Raw genomic sequence first — 26,817 nt, 5'->3', positions numbered from 1 at the left:
TTAATAGAACTAGTAGTTTTTGTAATCATAATGGCACTATTTTGTATAAAATCAAACAGACCATCACCTGTACCTCAAAAGCCGTCATTTATCATGCCACGTGCCCATGCTCCCTGGTGTATATAGGGATGACAACTAGACAACTTAAAGTACGCACCAAGGAGCATGTTTTGGGAATTTTAGCTGCCAAAGAAGTGGAGGAGATTTCGTCCTTAAAAACGATTCCCAAACATTTTAAATTGCACCATGGTTGTGATGCCTCCTTGTTGAGAGTAACCGGCATAGACATGATTCAAATAAATGAGAGAGGGGGTGAAATAAGTACAGCTTTAGCCAGAAAAGAAACAAAATGGATATGGACCTTAGGGACGGTGTCACCGAAAGGATTGAACGAAAATCTCAGTTTCGCTTCTTTTTTATAACCTACCTGTAAACCTTTTTAGATTTTATTTTCTTAAGTGTTTTAATGGATACAAAAAAATGTTTTCCTCAATAAGGGCGCACGCAGGTCCCTCATCTCTCAGGTATTGCCACATGTCACTCTGCTACAATTATTTGCCCATATGGATATCTATCTATAATAACTGGCTATAGTGGGGCACTCCTTTATGCAGTAAGCAGACATTTAGTATCCTACTCTGCTGTGTGAGCACGCTATATTAGCACCTGGGCACTTTTATAAGCATGCTGCTATAATCTCTATATGTGGTACACATATCTCACAGTGAGTGGTTGCAGTAATCCTCATGTAAGGTTATATCTCGCTGTGGGCGTATTACTTTTTAATTATATGTACTGGGGCATGTTTTGATAGAGAGTACTTGTTTATGGTCATTTGTATAAGGGCACGTTCGAATATAGGGTTCTATTTCAACTCTCCCATTCTGATAATATACCTCGCTGTGTCATTGTATTTACATCACTATTGGCACCTTATTTTATTTTTTACTTTTATATAAAAGATTTCTATATGCACAATTTTTTTATTGTATCTAATCTGTCGTTTTTTCATAAATTTCACCATTTTAGAGTTTTCACACACATAACAATTCACATTTTTATAGGTCATATGTGACTTTTTAGTTTAAAAATTTTTTATTTTTTCACATATATATATTTTTTTACATTTTTATATATATATATATATATATATATATATATATATATATATATGACACAGTGAGTAGTGGTATTATATATCCTGGAGGAGTTGTTTATATGCCCATATAAAGTGATACATATATATATATATTTTTGAGGTAGTCTTGGGCACCATATAGCATTGTTCCTGCGTTTTGTTTGTTTTTATCAAAAATCTTTTTATGAAAATATCCATTTTATTATTTGTATAAATTGCCACTTCATTTAAATAAAGGCATACTATTAATCCTATATGCTGTATGACTTCCTGGTGATTTCCTATCTCGTGGTGGTTAGGTGTTCTGACCCCTTTACATCAGTGGTTCATTCACTGAAATCTGCACAGCGCACCTTTTTATAGAGTATTTTTTAAATTATTATACTATTGTATGAGTTGAAATTGTGATTATAATAGGGGCACTGTGTCTTTTAACCAAATACGCTGATGCATACGTCCAATGGGGTTCTTGCACTATGTCTATCAGCCTCTGGAATGTGGTTGGTGTCCCAAGTAGTCCAAAGGACAAGGCAACATAGTGATACAGACCCTCCGGTATTATGAAGGCAGTCATTTTTTTTGCAGGCTCCGTAAGAGGCACCTGACAATAACCCTTGGTCAGATCGAGCGTGGTAAAGTACTGGGCCTGGCACAGTCACTCTATCAGCTCGTCCACCCAGAGCATTGGATAAAGATTGAATTTTGACACCTCGTTCAACTTATGGAAATCGTTACAGAACCATAAGGATCTGTCCTGCTTTTGGAGCAGTACAATAGGACTAGCCCATTCACTCCGAAACTCCTCAATTACTCCCAGCTGGAGCATTTGTCTTACCTCACTCACTATAGCCTGTTTCTGGGCCTCAGACACATGGTATGGTTTCATTTGTACCCTTAATTGAGGCTTGGTGACAATGTCATGCTGGATGACAGAGGTATGACCGGGTACTCCCAAAAATAGAACCGTATTCTCTTGTACTAATTTCTGCACCTCTCGTAGCTGGTGTTTCAAGAGATTGTCTCCAATCTTTAACTCTCTCTCGGCCTCTGTCTGGGCTGATGTTGGAGGGTCTCCAGGTGACAAGTCAGGAGTCAAATCCATAAGCATACATTCCCAGTCCTTTCACGCTTTCAAGAGATTGATGTGATACAATTGTTCAGTTTTTCTTTTCCCGGGCTGGGAAACTCGGTAGTTTACTTCCCCCACTTTTTCCCAAACTTCATATGGCTCTTGCCTCTTGGCCATAAGCTTGCTTTTGGTGGTGGGCACCAAAACCAAAACTCGATCTCCTGCTTTAAAGGAGCAGACCATGGCCTTTTTGTTATATACGCGGCCCTGCGCTGCCTGAGCAACTCCCAAATGCTCTTTTACCATAGGAATGACCACTGCAATTCAGTCCTGCACATTGGCCACGTGCTCAATGACACTCTCACGTGGCATAGGTTCCTGCTTCCACGTCTCTTTGGCTACGTCCAGCAGACGCCTAGGATGCCTGCCATACAGTTGCTCAAAGAGTGAAAATTCCGTGGAAGTCTGCAGGACCTCGCAAATGGGGGCAACAACATGTCCCAATCCCTTCCATCCTTGGGAACTACGTTCTTCAACATGGATTTGAAGGTTTTGTTGAAGCGCTCCACTTGTCCATTGGTCTGAGGTTTCTACACCGGCATGAGCAACTGTTTTATTTTGAGAACCTTGCACTGTTCCTTCGTCACCTTGGACATGAAAGGTTTCCCCTGATCAGTGAGGATCTCCTTCGGTAGCCCAAGGGGACAGAACATGGAAAACAACTCCCGGGCGATAATCTTAGACCATACTTAGTTTTAGTTTGCACTGCAATCACAGCTCTGCCTGTGATTGCAATGCACTCCAGCAGCCTCAGTATGCTTCTATGCGCATTCTGGGGACACATATAGACCCTCGCACATGATCCCCCTCACTGCCTCACATCCAATAATGGAGAAAAAGAAAGGCAGCACTCACCGATCTTCTGAGACAGGTACTTTATTTCACTCACATAAAAGTCTTCACGGCCGGGGGTGTTGATACAAGAGATGCGGCAAGCCTGACAACGGCCGTTTCGTGCCTGGTGGGCGCTTCTACGGGTCAGTGGATGAATGTCAGAAACGCCGGGGGAAGTTTGGAGTCGGAGCCTAAAGCTCCTCCTCCCAATCCCTCCCGCCATGAACCAACAACACACCACTGCATGACAAAATACTAAAAACGCTTAAAATAACACATAATACGCACCAAATGTAGATACAAGCTGAGCTTTTTTGAATTACAAAGACATAATATAATACTGACAATAATTTCGAAAAATGGCTCAAAGGGCATGCAACTTGACGCTGAATATAATAAGGCATAACTAATTGGGAAGGGGAGGTATCATTAGAAATGTATTCAGACAGAAATGTATTCATCTCTACATTTATTGGATATATATATATATATATATATATAAATGCATACTAATAATAATAATAATCTTTATTTTTATATAGCGCTAACATATTCCGCAGCGCTTTACAGGTTGCACACATTATCATCACTGTCCCCGTTGGGGCTCACAATCTAAATTCCCTATCAGTACGTCTTTTGGAATGTGGGAGGAAACCGGAGTGCCCGGAGGAAACCCACGCAAACACGGAGAGAACATACAAACTCTTTGCAGATGTTGTCCTTAGTGGGGCTTGAACCCAGGACTCCAGCGCTGCAAGGCTAACCACTGCGCCACCGTGCTGCCCTGTATGTACAGTTGTTCTCAAAAGTTTACATACTCCAGCAGAATTTTTGTTTTCTTGGCATTTTTTCAGAGAATATGAATAACTAGACTGTGGCCCGATTCTAACGCATTGGGTATTCTAGAATATGCATGTCACCGTAGTATATGGACACAGTGCCAGGTACACCCCCAGAGCTGAAGGCTCTATGCATAGGTCGCTGATTGGTCGAGGCAACCTTTATGACATCATCATCGCCATGGCAACCATTATGACATCTTCGTCGCTGTGCCCGTTGCTGATTGGTTGAGGCAACCTTTATGACATCCTCGTCGCCATGGCAACCATTATGACATCATCGTCGCTGGATGTCTACATCCTTTATGACATCATCGTCGCTGTGCCCGTCGCTGATTGGTCGAGGCCTGGCGGCCTCGACCAATCAGAGACGCGGGATTTCTACGTCGATACTGTGCCGTTCGCTGATTGGTCGAGGCCTGGTGGCCTCGACCAATCAGAGACGCGGGATTTCCAGGACAGACAGACAGACAGACAGACAGACGGAAAAACCCTTAGACAATTATATATATAGATAACACCAAAACATTTTCTCCACTCATGGCTTTTGGTTAGGTGAAGCCATTTATTGTCAAACCACTGTGGTTTCTCTTTTTAAAATGATAATAACAACCCAAAACATCCAAATGACCCTGATCAAAGGTCACATACCCCATTTCTTAATACCGTGTATTGCCCCCTCTAGCATCAATAACAGCTTGAAGTCTTTTGTGGTAGTTGTGGGTGAGGTTCTTTATTTTTTCAGAGAGTAAAGCTGCCCACTCTTCTTGGCAGAAAGCTTCCACTTCCTGTAAATTCCTTGACTGTCTAGCATGAACTGTGTGCTTGACCTTTCCCCAGAGTGGCTCAATGATATTGAGGTCAGGAGACTGAGATGGCCACTCCAGAATCTTCAGTTTGTTCTGTTGTAGCCAACGACAGGTCAACTTGACCATGTGTTTTGGATCATTGTCATATTGGAACGTTCAAGAACGTCCCATGCGCAGCCTCCGAGCTGATGAGTACAAATTTGCCTCCTGTATTTGCTGATAAAGTGCTGCATTCATCTTTCCTTCAACTTTTACCAAGTTTCCTGTGCCTTTGTAGCTCACACATCACCAAAATATCAGTGATCCACCTCCATGCTTTACAGTAGGAATGGTGTTTCTTTCCTCGTAGGCCTTGTTGACCTCTCTCCAAATGTAACATTTATGGTTGTGGGCAAAAATTTCAATTTTGGTCTCATCACTCCAAATTACCTTGTTCCAGAAGTTTTGAGGCTTGTCTCTGTGCTGTTTTGCAACTTGTAACCGAGATATTTTGTGGCATTTGCACAGTAATGGCTTTCTTCTGGCGACTTGACCGTGCAGCCAATTTTTCTTCAAGTGCCTCCTTATTTTTATTATGCATCTTGAAACAGCCACACTCCTAGTTTTCAGAGAGTTCAGTATTTCAGCTGATGTTATTTGTGGGGTTTCTTTGCATCCTGAACAATTTTTCTGGCAGTTGTGGATGACATTTTTGTTGGTCTACCTGACCGTGGCTTTGTTTTTACAAAGTCCTTGATTTTCCATTGGTTAATCACAGTTTGAATGCTGCTGACTGGCATTATCAATTCCTTGGATATCTTTTTGTATCCCTTTCCTGTTATACACAGTTCAACTACCATTTCACGTGGATCCATTGACAATTCTTTTTCTTTCCCCATGATCCACAATCCAGAATCGTCAGTGGCTGGATGAAGGATGCAAGAGTCTGTCTTGATTCCAGAAACTCACTCAGCTTTTATGCACATACACTGATTACAAGCAAACAGGTCAAAAGTAAGGATGTTACCTTTAGTAGCCATTCAAACCCATTTGTGTCAACTTCTATGCATGTTATCAAGCAAATATCACCAGGGTATGTGAACTTTTGATCAGGGTCATTTGGATGTTTTGAGTTGTCATTATGATTTAAAAAGCGAAAACACAGTAGTTTGAAAATAAATACCTTCACCTAACCACTAACCATGAGTAGAGTAAAAGGTCTGGTGTTTTCATACATATTCTCTGGAAAAAAAAGTCAAGAAATCAAAAATTCTGCTGGGGTATGTAAAATTTTGAGCACAACTGTAGTTGAAATGCCCAGCTCAAAAAGGGGGACGAAATGCCACTGTTTGTAAAAAGTACAAGAAACTACAGAAAAACCAAAGAAATTAGCCAAAACATAAGTTGGTATACATGAAATATGTAGGAGCACATTCACGCTGCGGCCACTTAACAGAAAAAACCCAAGATAAAAGCAAAAAATGTACACATACCCTACAGTAAGTAAATAAGTAAATAGTAATAGTACATGTGAATGACATAAGGGACTTAGTTATCACTATTTTAACCCCTTCAACACATGGGTTTTTCTGTTTTTGACTTTCCATAATTTGCTCCCCTTCTTTACAGAGTCATAACATTTTTATTTTTCTGTCAGTAAGGCCATGTGAGGGCTGTTTTTTTGCGGGAAAAGTTGTGCTTTTGAACAACAACATTGGTCTCATATAGTGTACTGGAAAATGGAAAAAAATGCTAAATGCTAAAACTGACATGCCATTATGATTGTCCAGGTGATTACGAGTTCGTCAATACCAACCATGTATAGGTTCTTTTTTATTTAAAAAAAATCCAAAGTTTGATAAAAAAAAAAAATTAGTTGTCGTTTTCTGAGACCTGTAGCATCTCTGTTTTTCATGGTTTGGACCTGAGTGAGGGCTTTTCTTTGCGCGCTGAGCTGACGTTTTCAATGATACCATTTTGGTATAGATACGATCTTCTGATCGCTGTTATTACATTTTAATGCAAAAAGTAGTTCTGTCATTTTGATTTTATTTCTCGTTACGCCATTTACCGATTGGATTAATTCTTGTTATATATTGATATGAGATCAGGCGATTCTGAACGCGGCAATATCAAATATATGTATTTTTAATTTTTTTATTGTTTCATTTTCAATGGGGAAAAGGGGGGGTGATTACTATTATTTTTTTAATTTCTTTAATATTTTTAAAAACTTTTCTTTTAATTTTTGGCTAGCTTCAATAGTTTCTATGGTTGACGAGAAGCTGCGATCATCCGATGCTCACTTGCTATAGGCGCCGGCCACTAAGCGGCACTCATTGCTATCTGGCAATGACAACCACAGAGGTCTCCTGCAGACCCTGGGTGGTAATGCCAATCCATTGGTGATCTGCGATCATGCGACACAGGCACCAATGGGGGGGGTTTGTGATACGCTTCCGGTGCAATCATGTTAAATGCCGCTGCCAAATACTGACAATAGCGTTTAACATTTTAACAGTCGTGGGTGGATCACCATTCAACCCGTGTCTGTTAGGGGCACTTGTTAGGAAAGTTGTGGGTACATCGCCAGAGCCTGCAGCAAACAGAGGAGGTGTCCAAGGTTGTAGAGGTAAATAAAAAAAGCATAAAAGTTAAACTAATATATAAAGCTGAATGTGCGTGTGTGTATGTATGTGTGTATGTCTGTGATTGGCATCTGCACTGTCACAGCTACAGCCACAAAATTTTGCACAGTCACATGTCTGGACCCCGAGGCTATGTTGTGAGGTGAAATTTTAACCCCGCACTTTCCAATTCACCAAATAATTTTGCCCCTATCTACATAATGGGAAAAAGTGAAAGGAAAATTGTTGGAGGCAAATTGACAGCCGCCAGATGTGAACAAGGGGGACTTAAAGAATGAGAGCGATGGCGCCAAAGAGTACATGCCACACAGTTGCTAAGGTGGGGCCCCGACATGGGATACTCACCACACATGGGGATATGAACACACACACAAAATGCGCCACACACTACCACGTGCTTGAACACATATACCACCCTCAGCCCACATTTCACCACACATACACCAACCTCACCACATAAAAGTCGAAACACAAAAGTCACCACTCAAAACTCGCTATGCACAAAATTCGCCACATGCAAAACTAGGCTCACGCAAAACTAGCCACACGTGCAAAACTCACCTCATGGAAAACTCGCCACACACAAAACTTGCACACTCGGAAAAATTGCCACATGCACAAAAGTTGCAACACATGCAAAAGTTGCCTCACACAAAACTTGCACATACTCAAAACGCACCACACATAAAACCCGCCACGCACAAAACTCGCCATGCGCAAAACTTGCTGCACACAACTTGCTACACTAACCTGTCACATGCAAGTCGACACACAAAAAGTTGCTACATGCATGTCGCCACACAAAACTCATCTTACAAAAGTCGCTACATGCATGTCGCCACACTCAACTCAACACACAGAACTTGACACATGAAACTCACCCTAAAACACACATAAGTCTGATATTAGTCTTCAAAAATAAAAATCTGATTAATAAGCAGACAAACTACAAGAGCAACAAATGTACCATATAGGAAATACGGCAGCTGTCAGTCACATGACCTGTCTATTATGTGTATGTGTGAGCTAATATATACTGCCAGGGGGAGGGCTTCCTGTTGGCTAGGGATTTTTCAGGCTGCCAATTTAGCTTACAAATACTGAGGTAAAAATACTGACCAAATAACGTGTGAACGAAGTCTAATACAGGAGGAGATGACATACAGGTACATACTATATACAGGGGAGATGACACACAGGTGTATACTATTTACAGAAGCAGATGACACACAGGTATATACTATATACAGGAGGAGATGACTTACAGGTATATACTATATACAGGAGGAGATGACATACAGGTATATACTATATATAGGAGGAGATGACATACAAGTATATACTATATACAGGAGGAGATGTCACACATATTCTGTATGCTATATACAGAAGGAGATGACATACAGGTATATACTATATAAAAGAGGAGATGACACATAGGTATATAGAGGAGGAGATGTTATACAGCAGGTATATACTATATACAGGGGAGATGACATACAGGAATATACTATATATAGGAGATGACATATAGGTATATACTATATATAGGAGGAGATGACATACAGGGATAAACTATATACAGAAGAGATGACATACAGGTATATACTATATACAGGAGGAGATTACACATAGGTATATAAAGTATACAGGAGGAGATGACATACAGCAGGTATATACTATTTACAAGGGAGACGACATACAGGTATATATACAGGGGAGATGACATACAGGTACATACTATATACAGGAGATGACATACAGGTGTATACTATATATAAGGGAGATGACAAATATGTATATACTTAGGGGAAAATGAGAGGTGTGAAGTGAAAATGAGAGGTGTGAGGTGAAAATGAGAGGTGTGAGGTGAAAATGAAAAGGTGTGAGTGCAAAATGGGAGGAGTGAGGGGAAATAGTGGAGTGATCCAAAAATGACAGATGTGAGGTCGAAATGACAAGTGTTAGGGGGGAATGAGAGGAGTGAGGGGGAATTGAGAGGAGTGAGGGGGAAAATAAGAGGAGTGAGGGGGAAAATGAGAGGTGTGAGGGAGAAAATGAGGGATGTGAGGGGGAAAATGAAAAATTTGAGGGGGAAAATGAGAGGCGTGATGGGAAAATAAGAGAAGTGAGGTTTACATATATATTTTATACATATTTATGTACAGTATATACAGTTAGGTCCATATATATTTGGACAGAGACAACATTTTTCTAATTTTGGTTATAGACACTACCACAATGAATTTTAAACAAAATAATTCAGATGCAGTTGAAGTTCAGACTTTCAGCTTTTATTTGAGTGTATCCACATTAAAACTGGATGAAGGGTTTAGGAGTTTCAGCTCCTTAACATGTGCCACCCTGTTTTTAAAGGGACCAAAAGTAATTGGACAGATTCAATAATTTTAAATAAAAGGTTTATTTTTAGTACTTGGTTGAAAACCCTTTGTTGGCAATGACTGCCTGAAGTCTTGAACTCATGGACATCACCAGACGCTGTGTTTCCTCCTTTTTGATGCTCTGCCAGGCCTTCACTACGGTGGTTTTCAGTTGCTGTTTGTTTGTGGCCTTTCTGTCTGAAGTTTAGTCTTTAACAAATGAAATGCATGCTCAGTTGGGTTGAGATCAGGTGACTGACTTGGCCATTCAAGAATATTCCACTTCTTTGCTTTAATAAACTCCTGGGTTGCTTTGGCTTTATGTTTTGGGTCATTGTCCATCTGTAGTATGAAACGACGACCAATCAGTTTTGCTGCATTTGGCTGGATCTGAGCACAGAGTATGGCTCTGAATACCTCAGAATTCATTCAGCTGCTTCTGTCCTGTGTCACATCATCAATAAACACTAGTGACCCAGTGCCACTGGCAGCCATGCATGCCCAAGCCATCACACTGCCTCCGCCGTGTTTTACAGATGATGTGGTATGCTTTGGATCATGAGCTGTACCACGCCTTCACCATACTTTTCTCTTTCCATCATTCTGGTAGAGGTTGATCTTGGTTTCATCTGTCCAAAGAATGTTCTTCCAGAACTGTGCTGGATTTTTTAGATGTTTTTTGGCAAAGTCCAGTCTAGCCTTTTTATTCTTGATGCTTATGAGTGGCTTGCACTGTGCAGTGAACCCTCTGTATTTACTTTCATGCAGTCTTCTCTTTATGGTAGATTTGGATATTGATACGCCGACCTCCTGGAGAGTGTTGGTCACTTGGTTGGCTGTTGTGAAGGGGTTTCTCTTCATCATGGAGATTATTCTGCGATCATCCACCACTGTTGTCTTCCCTGGGTGCCCAGGTCTTTTTGGATTGATGAGTTCACCAGTGCTTTCTTTCTTTCTCAGGATGTACCAAACTGTAGATTTTGCCACTCCTATTATTGTAGCAATTTCTCGGATGGGTTTTTTCTGTTTTCGCAGCTTAAGGATGGCTTGTTTCATCTGCATGGAGAGCTCCTTTGACCGCATGTTTACTTGACAGCAAAACCTTCCAAATGCAAGCACCACACCTCAAATCAACTTCAGGCCTTTTATCTGATTAAATGAGAATGACATAACGAAGGGATTGCCTACACCTGTCCATGAAATAGCCTTGGAGTCAATTGTCCAATTACTTTTGGTCCCTTTAAAAACAGGGTGGCACATGTTAAGGAGCTGAAATTCCTAAACCCTTCATCCAATTTTAATGTGGATACCCTCAAATGAAAGCTGAAAGTCTGAACTTCAACTGTATCTGAATTGTTTTGTTTAAAAATTCATTGTGGTAATTTCTATACCCAAAATTAGAAAAATGTCATCTCTGTCCAAATATATATGGACCTAACTGTATATTCTCTAGAGAGTTAAATGAGTGCCTACAACAGAGTTGTGTATAAAAAAGAGAAGTGCTGTTGGACATGCTACTGCATCATCAGTTTGTTCTGGTAATTTCTCAATTACCTGTACATCATTATAACTGCACACACTCTAAGCAGCAGGCAATTTAATTATTGGTGCCTGTAGCACAGGGAGATAAAGGGATCTGTTCAAGATCATAAGGAGCCTGACACTTGGATTTCAAATCAAATTCACTTACTTCAAAGGCTCTGATGCTACAAGTGATATTACCGCTGCTCGGGGTTGTAGACAAAACACAGAGTAAATTGCTTTTGCTGCCACCTGGTATAAATGTTTACTTCGCTCCAAACCTGGCAGAAGAGAGAAGAAATTGTCAAATTTCAAATTACACTGTTCCTGTTTATTGAAATATAGGTACTAGCGGCTTAAAGACGGAAATGGCTACCGCTGGCAAGTTAAGAAGATGTTATTTTAGTTTATGGAATATCAGATGAAGTCTCTATAAAAAAAAATGATTAAAAGAAAGTGAACAAACTGTAATTTCCATAAAATGTATACGGTATATTTTTTTAAATTGTGCTGGCCACAAATGCAACGTGCTATTATGTCAATAAAAAGCTACATTTTAAATTACAACAAGGTGTGAATCATACAATTAAATTCTTTCTCAACTGTGACGGTTACCATATTGTCTACTGTACCGAATGGGCCATTCGTTCCATTTAAAGGGAACGGGACATGTCCCAAAACGCTATTAGCCTGTAGATATGGGGTTAATCTGCAGGTTAATCGCATTTTTAAACCATGCGGCTGCCGCACTGACAGCCCGGCTACTGGGAGAAAATTAATTTTATTCCTCCCAGCAACCTCCAGCTTTCAGTTATAAAGGTGCGGCTGGCACAGCTTCAGTCACAGCACAGTACTTAGCAAACATCGACTGTAACCACATCCCAGCACCTACAAGCTGAAATGGCTGCACCTCTATTACTATAAGCCAGAGGCTGCTGGGAGGAATAAAGTTCATTTCCTCCCTGCAGATGCTGCATAATTTTAGAATGATGTTAACCTGTAGATTAACCCCATATCTGCAGTTTAATAGCATTTTTTGACATGACAGGTTCCCTTTAAATATATTGGATATAAAAAGCCGCTACGTCTTTGAAAGTCATTAACGCGCTCATTTTTAAAAATGAGCGCGTTAATAGCTTGCGGTGACGTCGCGGCTTGTGATTGGTCGCGTGGCGGTCACATGGGCGGCCCGCGACCAATCAGAAGCCGGGACGTGATTCTCAGGTCCTAAAAGCGCTGATTTTGAACAACGAAGCCTGCAGGTTACCCGCGCTGAGTTCAGGGGCCGCCGGAGAGGTAAATATATCAATATTTTTTATTTTAATTCTTTATTTTACACATCCCTATGGATCCCAGGGCCTGAAGGAGAGTTTCCTCTCCTTCAGACCCTGGGAACCATGAGAATACCTTCCGATACTTGATGTCCCATTGACTTGTATTGGTATCGGATATCGGTATCGGCGATATCCAATATTTTTCGGGTATCGGCCGATACTATCCGATACCGATACTTTCAAGTATCGGACGGTATCGCTCAACACTAGTCACCAGTGATCACTGTATTACCTTTACACTATATACTATAAACAGAGCTCCTGTGTATAATGTCACCGGTAGTGTTGAGCGATACCGTCCGATACTTGAAAGTATCGGTATCGGATAGTATCGGCCGATACCCGAAAAATATCGGATATCGCCGATACCGATATCCGATACCAATACAAGTCAATGGGACATCAAGTATCGGAATGTATCCTCATGGATCCCAGGGTCTGAAGGAGAGGAAACTCTCCTTCAGGCCCTGGGATCCATATTAAAGTGTAAAATAAAGAATTAAAATAAAAAATATTGTTATATTCACCTCTCCGGCGGCCCCTGGACATCAGCGGGAGGATCCGGCGTCCGGCACGGCTTCTTTCTTCAAAATGCGCGCCTTCAGGACCTGTGGAATGACGTCCCGGCTTCTGATTGGTCGCGTGCCGCCCATGTGACCGCCACGCGACCAATCAGAAGCCGCGACGTCATTCCTCAGGTCCTAAAAGGCGCTCATTCTAGGACTTTAGCTGAGGAATGACGTCGCGGCTTCTGATTGGTCGTGTGGCGGTCACATGGGCGGCACGCGACCAATCAGAAGCCGGGACGTCATACCACAGGTCCTAAAGGCGCGCATTTTGAAGAAAGAAGCCGTGCCGGACGCCGGATCCTCCCGCTGATGTCCAGGGGCCGCCGGAGAGGTGAATATAACAATATTTTTTATTTTAATTCTTTATTTTACACTTCCGATACCGATACCCGATATCACAAAAATATCGGATCTCGGTATCGGAATTCCGATACCGCAAGTATCGGCCGATACCCGATACTTGCGGTATCGGAATGCTCAACACTAGTCACCGGTAATCACTATATTACCTGTACACAAACACTGCATACTAAGTACAGATCTCCTGTGTATAATGGCACTTATGGTGATATTGGAATTGTGTATTTTTATTACTGATCAGTATTTTAGTATTCAGTCACTATGTGGTGGTAATATGTTGTTCGGCCAAGGTGTGGCGGTATTTGTCCCTTGTATGAGGTTTTATTGGTCTTATTGGTCATCATGCGGTGATAATATGTGCTCTAGACATGGTGTATTTGTCCCTTGTATGTGATATTATTTGGTTACTGTGGTGGTAATATGTGGTCTGGACATGGTGTGGCGGTATTTATCCCTTGTATGTGGTATTATAGGTCTCTATGTGGTGGTAATATGGTGTCTGGTCATGGTGCTGTGGTATTTGTCCCCTATATGTGATACAGTTATATGAAAAAGTTTGGGCACCCCTATTAATCTTAAGCTTAATGTTTTATAAAAATTGTTTTTTTTGCAACAGCTATTTCAGTTTCATATATCTAATAACTGTTGGACACAGTAATGTTTCTGCCTTGAAATGAGGTTTATTGTACTAACAGAAAAGGTGCAATCTGCATTCAAACAAAATTTGACAGGTGCATAAGTATGGGCACCCCACCAGAAAAGTGACATTAATATTTAGTAGATCCTCCTTTTGCAAAAATAACAGCCTCTAGTCGCTTCCTGTAGCTTTTAATGAGTTCCTGGATCCTGGATGAAGGTATTTTTGACCATTCCTCTTTACAAAACAATTCCAGTTCAGTTAAGTTTGATGGTCGCCGAGCATGGACAGCCCTCTTGAAGAAATCCCACAGATGTTCAATGATATTCAGGTCTGGGGACTGGGATGGCCATTCCAAAACAGTGTAATTATTCCTCTGCATGAATGCCTGAGTAGATTTGGAGTGGTGTTTTGGATCATTGTCTTGCTGCGTAACTTCAATTTTGTCACTGATTCATGAACATTATTGTCAAGAATCTGCTGATACTGAGAGGAATCCATGCGTCACTCAACTTTAACAAGATTCCCGGTGCCGGCATTGGCCACACAGCCCCAAAGCATGATGGAACCTCCACCAAATTTTACTGTGGGTAGCAAGTGTTTTTCTTGGAATGCTGTGTTTTTTGGCCGCCATGCATAATGCCTTTTTGTATGACCAAACAACTCAATCCTGGTTTCATCAGTCCACAGGACCTTCTTCCAAAAAGAAATTGTCTTCTCCAAATGTGGTTTTGAATACCTCAGCCGACTCTGTTTGTGGCGTGCTTGCAGAAATGGCTTCTTTCGCATCACTCTCCCATACAGCTTCTCCTTGTGCAAAGTGCGTTGTATAGTTGACCGATGCACAGTGACACCATCTGCAGCAAGTTGATGCTGCAGCTCTCTGGAGGTAGTCTGAGGAATGTCCCTGACTGATCTCACCATTCTTCTTCTCTGCCTTTCTGATGTTTTTCTTGGCCTGCCACTTCTGGCCTTAACAAGAACTGTACCTGTGTTCTTCCATTTCCTTACTATGTTCCTCACAGTGGAAATTGACAGGTTAAATCTCTGAGACAGCTTTTTGTATCCTTCCCCTGAACAACTATGTTGAATAATCTTTGTTTTCAGATCATTAGACAGTTGTTTTGAGGAGCCCATGATGTCACTCTTCAGAGGAGATTCAAACAGGAGAACAACTTGCAAGTGGCCACTTTAAGTAGCTTTTCTTATTCACCTGGCTATGAAGTTCAAAGCTCAATGAGGTTAGAAAACCAAAAAAAGTGCTTTAGTAAGTCAGTAAAAAGTAGGTAGGAGTATTTAAAACAAGAAAATGATAAGGGTGCCCATACTTATGCACTTGTCAAATTTTGTTTGAATGCAGATTGCACATTTTCTGTTAGTACAATAAACCTCATTTCAAGGCAGAAACATTACTGTGTCCAACAGTTATTAGATGAATGAAACTGAAATAGCTGTTGCAAAAAAAACTATTTTTATAGAACAGGCTCTGAGGACCTTGACAAATTGTGATTTAGATGATTGGGTCAGCATATTTCAAAAATGGCAGGTTTAATATGGTGTTCCACATCTTCTTCAAATGGTCAAAAGAAGGAAAAACAGGCAACAGGGTCATGGGTGCCAAAGGCTCATTAAGACTCAGTGATGGTCATGACTGTGAAGACTAGCCCTGGGGTTCAATCACATAAAAGAGCTACTGTAACACAAATTTAAGAAAAAGTTACTGTTGACCATAATAAAAATATCTCATTTGATTTTCATTTTGCTCTCCTTTTTCTCAGAGCCATAACTTTTTTATTTTTTGGACAAAATGGCAATTTGAGGGCTTGTTTTTTGCAGGATGAGTTGTAATTTTGAATGATATCATTAGTTTTACCATGTCATGTACTAGAAAACGGGAAAAAATTCCAAGTGCGGTGAAATTGCAAAAAAAGTGCAATCCCATTTTGGTGCAGATATGACCTTTTGATCGCCTATTATTGCATTGAAAAAGAACATAATTCTGGTGTTTTGACTTTTTTTCTGGCTACGCCGTTTAGCGATCAGGTTAATCCTTTTTTTATTGATAGGTCGGGCGATTCTGAAAGCGGTGATACCAAATATGTGTATGTTTGATTTTTTTAAATTGTTTTATTTTGAATGGGGCGAAAGGGGGGGTCATTTGAAGTTTTATATTTTTTTAATATTTTTAAAAACTATTTTTTTTACTATTAGTCTCCATGGAAGACTGGAAGCTGCCACAACCCGATCGGCTCTGCTACATGGAGGCAATGATCATATCACCTCTGTGTAGTAGAATTACTCACTTGCAATGAGCGCCGACCACAGGAGACCTCTGGTTGTCATGCCAACGAACCGCTGACCCGTGATCACGGGGTCACCGGTGTGCGGATTTCCAGCTTGAGTTAAATGCCTCTGTCAGTGTTTGACAGCAACAATTAACGGGTTAATAGCCGTGGGTGAATCGTGATTCCATCCGCGGCTGTTCCGGGCATATGTCAGTTGTTCAAACCAGCTGACATGTACCCGGAAAGATGTGGGCTCACCGCCGGAGCCCACATCAAAGGGAAGTAGTCCGACATCTGCATAAATGTACGCACGATGTCGGAAAGGGGTTGGTGTTTTTCTAACTACACTTCCCATCATGTAATAGTTGATAAATGTATGACTGTTTGAACCACCACCAATCCTGAGAAAATGGGGCTCCAAAGTTCCATGGGTCAATGATTGATCGGGCACATACATGACCACTGCACCTTTCAAAAGGAATCCCCCTTTTCTAAAGGAACGACAGAATGGTTTTCTAGGCCTGTCCCATAAGAAATTTAGTGTAGCAGTTATGCATCATGCATGCAATTAGTGCTTCTACACTAGTCCCTAGCCTGAACAAAAATGTTTTGACGTCATGGTGGACTATTATTAGGCTGGGGCATCCAGGATGCCAAACGGAGGATTGGTACTCATTTCTAGTTATGAAGTTAAATGTATCTACATTGGTGAGAAAAACTGATATTCATAAACATAGACAGGATTATAATTTTCTGCATGAGTTGTTCACAATTATCATTATTTTTCAATATTCATAACCAGATAACTACTTTTTCGTAAATGCAATTCTGCAGTAAAGCTTACCTTTCTCTACAATCTTTATTCCTGCAAAATAGCAATTATTTTTTCTTGCACAGCGCCATCCCTGGTCACGGTCAAAAAGAACAGAGACCTTTTGTTCTAGTGATTTGTAGGACTTTCAGTTATTGGATCTCTGCCAAGTATTATAATGACATATCTTTGCCTTCCTCCAACAGCCATGTCGTATTTAACACTATCATACTTCTTCGGATTGGGTGAACTATTTATCATTTTTTTTTTATATTTGAACAAAAATCATTAGCACTGCAAAAAATAGTTGTGTAACAAATATATTCTCATAGAGATGCATATTGACAATTCTTGATCTCCATACTTGACTCCTCCTCTACATGTCAAGAATGTGCCATAACCTAAACGAATGCCATCTACAGTATGTAATGCCATTGTAATACTGATTACATCCATACCTTTATTTCAGATCCCCCTCCGTTCTCATAATTGGTAAAGGTCCAAGTGGTTGGAGTCTCAGTGATCATACATTTATCACCTACCCTGAAACAAGATGATACAGTTATATGAAAATTTTGGGCACCCCTACTAATCTTAAGCTTAATGTTTTATAAAAAAATGTTTTTTTTGCAACAGCTATTTAAGTTTCATATATCTAATAACTGTTGGACACAGTAATGTTTCTGCCTTGAAATGAGGTTTATTGTACTACCAGAAAATGTGCAATCTGCATTCAAACAAAATTTGACAGGTGCATAAGTATGGGCACCCTTATCATTTTCTTGTTTTAAATACTCCTACCTACTTTTTACTGACTTACTAAAGCACTTTTTTTGGTTTTCTAACCTCATTGAGCTTTGACCTTCATAGCCAGGTGTATGCAATCATGAGAAAAGCTACTTAAAGTGGCCACTTGCAAGTTGTTCTCCTGTTTGAATCTCCTCTGAAGAGTGGCATCATGGGCTCCTCAAAACAACTGTCTAATGATCTGAAAACAAAGATTATTCAACATAGTTGTTCAGGGGAAGGATACAAAAAGCTGTCTCAGAGATTTAAGCTGTCAATTTCCACTGTGAGGAACATAGTAAGGAAATGGAAGAACACAGGTACAGTTCTTGTTAAGGCCAGAAGTGGCAGGCCAAGAAAAACATCAGAAAGGCAGAGAAGAAGAATGGTGAGATCAGTCAAGGACAACCCTCATGCCACCTCCAACGAGCTGCAGCATCAACTTGCTACAGATGGTGTCACAGTGCATCGGTCAACTATACAACGCACTTTGCACAAGGAGAAGCTGTATGGGAGAGTTATGCGAAAGAAGCCATTTCTGCAAGCACGCCACAAACAGAGTCGGCTGAGGTATGCAAAAGCACATTTGGAGAAGCCAATTTATTTTTGGAAGAAGGTCCTGTGGACTGATGAAACCAAGATTGTGTTGTTTGGTCATACAAAAAGGCGTTATGCATGGCGGCCAAAAAACACAGCATTCCAAGAAAAACACTTATAGGTTAACACTATAGGTGTTATCAAATGCTAGTCCAGTAAACTTTGAGAAAGAAATAGTGCAATGGGGAAGGAAATTGGATTACATTTCATAAGGAAAGGGGAAAGTAACAACTTAATTGTTAAGACTAAGAGATGCATCCCGAGTACCCCACAAACCCAAGTGCCAAGCACCACTTCCTTTAAGTGGTGCAAACAAGACCCATGTTCCTTTGATCTGTGTTTTTTCCAGTGGTAGCAGCGATGGAGTATATCACTTATCAGTCATCTAATGAGTATCTTCATTATAAAAAATGCCAACCCAGGAGGCTAAATAAGTAATTCCCTTTTCAAATAGATATCATATAAATATCCCATATGCCACTTGTCGTATGCCTGTACTGTATGCCTCCTAAATGTGTTTTATGTATTATCTATAAAGGCTACAAAGAAGATTATTAAATTATCTAAAGCTACTATTATTCTTGAGCATATACTTTAATACAGAAAATAGTACACTCTATTGACAAAAGTATTGGGACATCTACAGAACCTTTTATGATATCTCATTCTAGATCCGCAACAATTAATATGGAATTGGTTGCCCTTTGCATCTAAAACAGCTTTTGCTCTTCTGGGAAGGCTTTGTACAAGATTTTGAAGTGCATCTCTGGGAATCATCCATCAGACTTCCAAATAGAGAAGTGCGATTTGTCATGTCACCGAACACATTTCCACTGCTCCAAAGTCCGCAGTTAGGGAGCTTTAAACCACTCCATCCCATGCTTCGTATTGTGCTTGGTGATGTGAGGCTTCAATGCATCTGCTTGGCCATATAAATCCATGCCAGGCTCTTGTTGTGCATTATTTTAGATAATGTTATTGCCAGAGGAGGTTTGGACTCTGTAGCTATGGGGTCGGCAGAGTGTTGACATCACTTCAGCATTTGGTAATCTCCTGCTGTCGCTTCACAAGTCCTCCACTACATGGCTAAGTTGCTGTGCTTCCTAGTGACCTTCTCTTTTAAGGGCAACATGGTGGCTCAGTGGTTAGCACTGTTGATTTGCAGCCCTGGGGTCTTGGGTTTAAATCCCACCAAGGACAACATCTGCAAGGAGTTTGCATGTTTTCCCTGAGAGTGGATTTCCTTTGGGTTCTGCATTTTCTTCCCACATGCCAAACACATACTGATAGGGAATATCACTGTGGAATATGATGGCGGTATATAAGTATACAGAGTAAATAATAATTCAGTAACCCAACTCACAAGATATGGCAGAATATTTAGGAGGGAAGAAATGTCATGACTTGGTACAACTGTAGCACGCTGGTACCAGTGAGTTCTTCAGCTCTTAGGCTAGGTTCCCATTGCGTTAATGGGACTGCGCTAACGGACAGCGTTGCACGGCGAAATTAACGCCGTGCAACGCGTCCGTTAGCACGCCCATTGGCAGCCATTGGCAGTGGGAACGCCACTTTCGGCACACGCTAGCGATGTGCCGGTGTTTTGTGACGCGCCTCGGATGCTGCTTGCAGCGTCCGAGGCGCGCCCGAGGTCCGTTCCTCGCTCTCGCAGATCGGGGATCTGCGCTAGCGGGGACGTTAAATGCGACCCCGAAAAAGACAATGCGTTAGCGCAATCCGCTAGCGCTTAGCGCTAAACGGATTGCCCTAACGCAATCTGAACCTAGCCTTACAAATGTTTCTAAAGGCAGATGGCATGGGAAGGGGCTGGATTTATACATCGGGGCAATTAGACTGATGAAACCACCTGGATTAATAATTAAGATATGTGTCCCAAAACTTTGTCCATTTTATGTAGCTACATACTAAAGTGCGAAACAAGAATATATCATAGAAAGAGCAACTTGCTTTCATTATGAAAATGGCTTCCAAACAGGTGTTCGACAGAATAATCCATGGCACTAACATATGGCGCCCTCCTTACCTGGTAACAATTTCGTCTGTTCTAAGTCTCAGAAGAACAGAGGATTGTGAACCATTAATGATGATCCAAACAGAACGCCCCTTTCTGGATTCCAAAAATAAACAGTATTCTAAACCTCTAATTACTTTTGTCTACAATTTGTAGACAAGTGTTGCTGGTTCTCGAGAAAAAGCTACAGTTAATTGGCTTTTCATTGTTTTGATAAATAATTCATGTTCTCCCTATGAAATTCAGCTAAATGAAGAGGGCTTAACATTTATTTTGGCAAAACCAAACATGTTTTTGTTGTTGGGGGGTAAGAATAAAAGCCCACCATATGTTCTAACTGAAGGTACTAAACAAGAAAAGACTCAATTTAAAGGCATAAACAGTAGTTATTAAAATGGATTAGGCTTATTGACTGCTGGAGGAGGAAAATGGAGGTTTAGCATATGGAGTCAGATGAGTGCCGGTTTTCTTCTTTTTTTTTTTTTTCACTGCTGATGCAAGGACCGTAGATGAGAAGAGGCCACCAGCTGTATCAGTATATAGACTCACAAAGGAGAAGAGGATTCTGGTCTTTCTGCTTTAGGCAAGAGATTGCCTTTGAGAGCAGCTGTCTACTTGACACAATATCCTAGCTAAAAAGACAGCATTTGTCCTGTTGCTTAGTAGGGTTACTTTTTGGGAAAAAAAATAAATAAAAAATTGGAAATTCACATCAGATATGTATAAAAATAACTTAAAATCTAATTAGCTAATACCAAAAATAAATTCTAATTAATATAATAAGTTGGGTCTTCAATTGAAAAATTAATAAAAAAAAAAACATAAATCCTGTAGAAACTTTTACATTCTTTTAAAGTATGTACAAAATTAGGTAGAGGGGTAAAATTATGAATTTCCCACCTGGAAGAAAGTGGCTTAAATTCTATCCAATTACTTGCCATGACAACCAGCTAAACACAAAGGCCTGGAATGGAAGTAGAGTACTACCTCTATAATCATCACTGTATGTCCTTCAAATCATGGATATGCAGCACCACTATCCCCATCTACTTCAGGGCCATAAGCCTACACGGTAATTGCAGGCTTTCGAACACTCCACTTAAGTGCATCAATAATATAGTGAGTGCACGTGTTCTTTAATTCTGCACCTGTAAATGGAGGAGAAAAATAAAAGAAAATAGCTGTAACAGAAAAGTGAAAAAAAAAATAAAAATTAGGCAACTGGAATATATTTAAAGCTGTATTGAAAAGCCGGCATTCTGAAGGCTGGATGATGATTACAGAGTCGCCCATCAATGTATTAACCAACTAAAAGCACATACTAAATTGAAAAAAAAGAAAAAGAAAATATTAAGATAGAAGTCCACCATTCACCCCTTCGTAAATTCAAGGCTTTCTGCTCTTTAGGACAGTAATTGGTAATAGTAAATGAAGGTAGCGATTGTGCCAGCATCTTTAATTTGCTTACCTCAGTCATCTTAATTACAATCTCAGCAAGAATGTCACCTTTTCGGTAGACAGGAAGATGCAGAATATAAATTTAGAATTCGGGATAAAGGAAATTATCTATGGCTGTCATCTAGTGGTTATCTTCCCGTATTACATAGAGAATTTTATTTATTTTATTTTTTTTTCAGATTCTTTTTTTCCTTTGCAAATAAATTATTCGATGGGAAGCATAAACATTTTAACGGAGCCCTTGTAGCTTATGAGAATCATTTAAATTCTGCACGTTTCAACACAGCCCCTTTGCGGTGTCGCTATATTAGGTCAGGGCACATAAGTAATATATACTGGTGTGAAGGTATTGTCTTTGTTCCCATTTAGGCTGCCTGACTGAGTCACTGTACTGTTTGGGGACATCCGCTACTAATACACAAGGTATTTCTTCACGCTCGGCCGAGCAGCACTCAGGGGATTCTGACAGATTGAACTGACGTGTTAACAATCTGATTGCAGATGGCACTGGAGCAAAATCCCAAAGTAGAAAAGAAGACTCCCATGACCCTCCTGTCATCTCCCCACGTCCCAAGGAGAGAGTGCTACAACAGATCCAGGAAATGGTGATACACCAGTCTCTCCAGTCACAGAATCCCAAAAGTGTTTTTGCAGATGTTTCACATTGCTATGAAGATACAGGGTAGGTGGGACAGTCTTTCAAAAGGAGTAGTTACATCGTAGAAGCTGAGTAAATATTAAAACGGCAAGTATATAGACTTATTTTGCAACCTATAAATTATATAGATTTATATTTTATCTACATTATAATAATAATATCAATATCAAACTTTTCAATGTAAAGTTATGAAAACAGTGGCTTGAGAAAGTATTCACCCCCTTGGCGTTTTTCGTGTTTTGCTATCACAACCTGGAATTTCACTGTTTTTTTTGAGGGTTTGCCTCAGTACTTGTAAAGAACATGCCTACAACTGTGAGCATTTGGTTTTGCTTTTTATTGTGAAGCAAGCAACAAATAGGACAAAGTAACTGAAAACTTCAGTGTGCATAACTATTCACCCCTCCTTAAGTCAGTATTTTGTAGAGCCTCCTTTTGAGGCAATCACACCTGCAGTTCGCTTTGGATAAGTCATTATGAGCTTTCCACATCTTGCCACTAGGGTGTTAGCCCATTCCTCAAGGCAAAACTCTTCCAGTTCCTTCAATTTTGATGGTTTCTTCTAGTGAACAGCAATCTTCAAGTCTGACCACAGATTATCAATTAGATTAATGTCTCGGCTTTGACTAAGCCACTCCAAAACATTTACATGTTTCCGTTTAAACCACTCAAATGTTGCTTTAGCAGTATGCTTTGGGTCATTGTCTTTTTTGAAAGGGAACCTCAGTCCCAGTCTCAAATCACTGACAGACTGAAACAGGATTTGCTCAAGATTATCCCTGCATTTCACTCCATCTACAGTATCTTCCCCTTGACCACTTTCTTTGTCCCTGCTGCTGATAGTGTTCTTGGGGTGATGAGCTGTGTTATTTTATCACTAGACAAAGCATTTACCTTGGTGGCCAAAAAATTCAATTTTGGACTCATCTGACCAAAGCAAATTCCTCCATACATTTTTCGAGTCCCCCATGTCTTTTGACAAATTCAAAACAAACCTTACATTTTTTTCTGTGTCAGTAAACGCTTTTTCTGCCCAATCTTCCATAAAGGCCACCTATATGTGTCACGCCAGTCTGTCTGTATCTGGTTTTCGGCGTGACAATGCATGTCTTTGCTTTAACCCTTTGCTCCTTTCCCCCGTATTTGAGCTGGGATACTGTTGGCTGTTACCTGTATGGAGCCTTCTCAGTTCCTTGCTCTGCTGCGCAGCTATACATGGGTGGTTAGGTCTTTGCCCTGCGGCATGACCATCCGCATGTGTGGTCCCTGGTTGCCGCTGTGGAATCTGTCCGCAGGTTGCAAGATCATTTGCAGTTGGTGCATGACTTTCCATGTGTGTCAGTGCATGCCGTCACAGCCTGGTGCCCTGAGACTCAGTTCCTGCACTGATTGTGCTGTAATGGTTTCTGTTTGTGCTTAGGGTGTGCGCAGCCACACCTCCCCTGCTTTTATCAGGGTTAGGGTGTGTACTTGAAATGCTGTCCCCAGCCAATTGCTGATTGGAAGCTCTTATATAAAGTTCCCCTGCCCTATGGGCGGGGCCTGAGCTACTCACAAAACTCCTGAACTTTGCTATTTGTGTTTGTGTTCCTGCACCTCTCCTGTCTATGTTTTGGTACCAACGTCCTTGCCTTGATTCCTGTTTTGTCTTGTTCTGGCACCTGTCCTGGAAGCAGTATATCCAGGCCCGAATCCTTGATCCTGCACCTGTCCTGTACCTGTCTGAACTGTCTACTGTGATTATGTTTCCTGGAATCCCTCTGCATCTGGAGCCTCACACCCAGTGACTTTAAGTCTCTTCTAACCAGTGTTTCTGCTGAGCATCTACTAATCTGTACCCTGTAACCATGCCTGTGTCCTGATGTCCTTCCTGTGTCCGATGTCCTGATGTAACTGATGCCCTGGGCTGTCACGCCAGTGTCCCAGCTGATGCCTTGGGCTGCCATGCCGGTGTCCCAGATGTCTATCCGGTATTGCTGATGTCCTGATGCCCTGCCTGTGTCCTGATGTCCTTCCTGATGTCCTGTCTGTACCCTGATGTCTTGCCTGCATTCTGATGACCTTGTTTACTCTGATGTCCTGCTTGTGTCCTGATGTCCCGCCTATATGTTCCTCTGTGATCCGTTGGTGCATTGGGGTCCTCTGGGTGGAACCCTTCTGGAGGTGTGGAATCTGGAGCCAGGCATCATTATGTTTTGTTTATGTACTGTGTGACTTTACTTTAGCAAACTTTACTTTCTCTATACCTGAAATTGTGCAGTGTAATAAAGTCCTACGTTGTCTCTTGTTCCTTGTCCACATGTTCAGCTGCCACAGAACCCCGGTCTCTGCCCTCCCCTAGTTCGGGTAGGCCTGAGTCCCCCTCTGCTGTATAAAGGTTCCGTATTGTGTCCCCGGGGGATGCACACCTCATTCCTTCTAAGGTTTGTCAGCTTGGGGGTGTCTATGGGCTGGGCCGCATCGGCGGCTGCAGCTGACCGTGACATATGGAGTGCACAGCTTATTGTGGTCATATGGACAGACACTCCAGTCTCTGCTTGGGAACTCTGTAGCTCCTTCATGGTTACCTTTGGTCTCTGTGCTTCCTCTCTAATTAATGTCCTCCTGTTATGGATCTGCAACACAGGACTAAGGTAGAAGGGGGAAAACTGACCCTGCACTATGACTATGCTGAAACACTATGATGGAGTGGGTGACCCATTCCTTGCAAATAGACCCACTGATGATCCTAGGTTAATCTCAAGCGAAGACCTATAGATAAGGAGAAGGAGTTCCCTAAAAGAACTAAGGACTGGGTTCAAAAAACGGGTCACCTCCTAATAGAAAACAAAGAGAATGCTGCAGAAACCAATAGTAAACAGAAACTAAGGCTAGCAGAACCAGAGGTAACAGCACTGCACAAATAACACTCACAGAACACAAAGCAAAGCAACAAGCTAGAGCTCAAGCAGATTAACACTGATGTCCAGCAAGGAATGGGAGGCAGGTGCTGGTTAATAAAGAGTGATACAAACACCTGACCCAAGACAAACCCAGCACCAGAGGAAAAAGACCAGCAGCCAGAAATCCACAAGAAAATGGCGGATAGTCACAAACTAAACAGATTCTAACAGTACATCCCCTTTAATGAGGATCCCCCGGATCCTCTAGGCCAGGTCTTATTCGGAAATCTCCTGTGAAAAGCATTAATTAACCTTGAGGCTGAGACGTCCACAGCTTTCAGCCAGGAATTATCCTCGGGACCGAAACCCTTCCAGGACACAAGAAACTGTAACTCCCCTCTATGCCACCAGGAATCAAGAATGCGTGAAATCTAAAACTCGCAGTCCTCATCAATTGGAGGAGCAGATGGCATAGCCATCCTATCTGGCGTGTCCACCTTCTTCAGTAAAGATACAAGAAAAACTGAATTAATTTTCCAGGACAAAGGAATGTCTAATCTCACCGCTGCCAAGTTGACAATGTGAACCACTTTGAAAGGTCCTACAAACTTCGGCCCCAACTTTTTAGAAGGGATCTTCAAATGCAGATTCCTAGAGAACAACCAAACCATGTCCCCAACAACAAACCTCGCATCCCTTTTTCTCTTGTCAAAATATTTCTTAGACCTCCTATTAGCCTGTTTAAGATTATGGCGCACACTGGTCCAAACCCTTTCCAAATTTCCAGGAAAACTCTCCTACTCAGGCACCGCCACCCCAATCCTAGAAAAAGGACCAAAAGATGGATTCTTCCCAGTACAACAAAAGAAAGGAGAACACCCAGCCGAAGAAGACATATGATTATTGAGAGCAAACTCAGCTAATGGTAGATATTCTGACCACATCTCCTGATTGTCCGCTACAAAACATCTCAAAAACTGCTCAATCTCCTGGTTCTTCCTTTGGTCTGTCCATTACACTGCGGATGATAGCCCAAAGAAAATGACAAAAGAACCTTAAGTCTATCACAAAAGGCACGCCAAAAGTGAGCCACAAACTGTGGCCCACTATCGGAGACAATGTCCATGGGA

The sequence above is a fragment of the Ranitomeya imitator genome, chromosome 1, assembly GCF_032444005.1.
Source record: "Ranitomeya imitator isolate aRanImi1 chromosome 1, aRanImi1.pri, whole genome shotgun sequence".
In the NCBI taxonomy this organism is placed as follows: Eukaryota; Metazoa; Chordata; class Amphibia; order Anura; family Dendrobatidae; genus Ranitomeya; species Ranitomeya imitator.
This window is presented reverse-complemented; position numbering follows the sequence as displayed.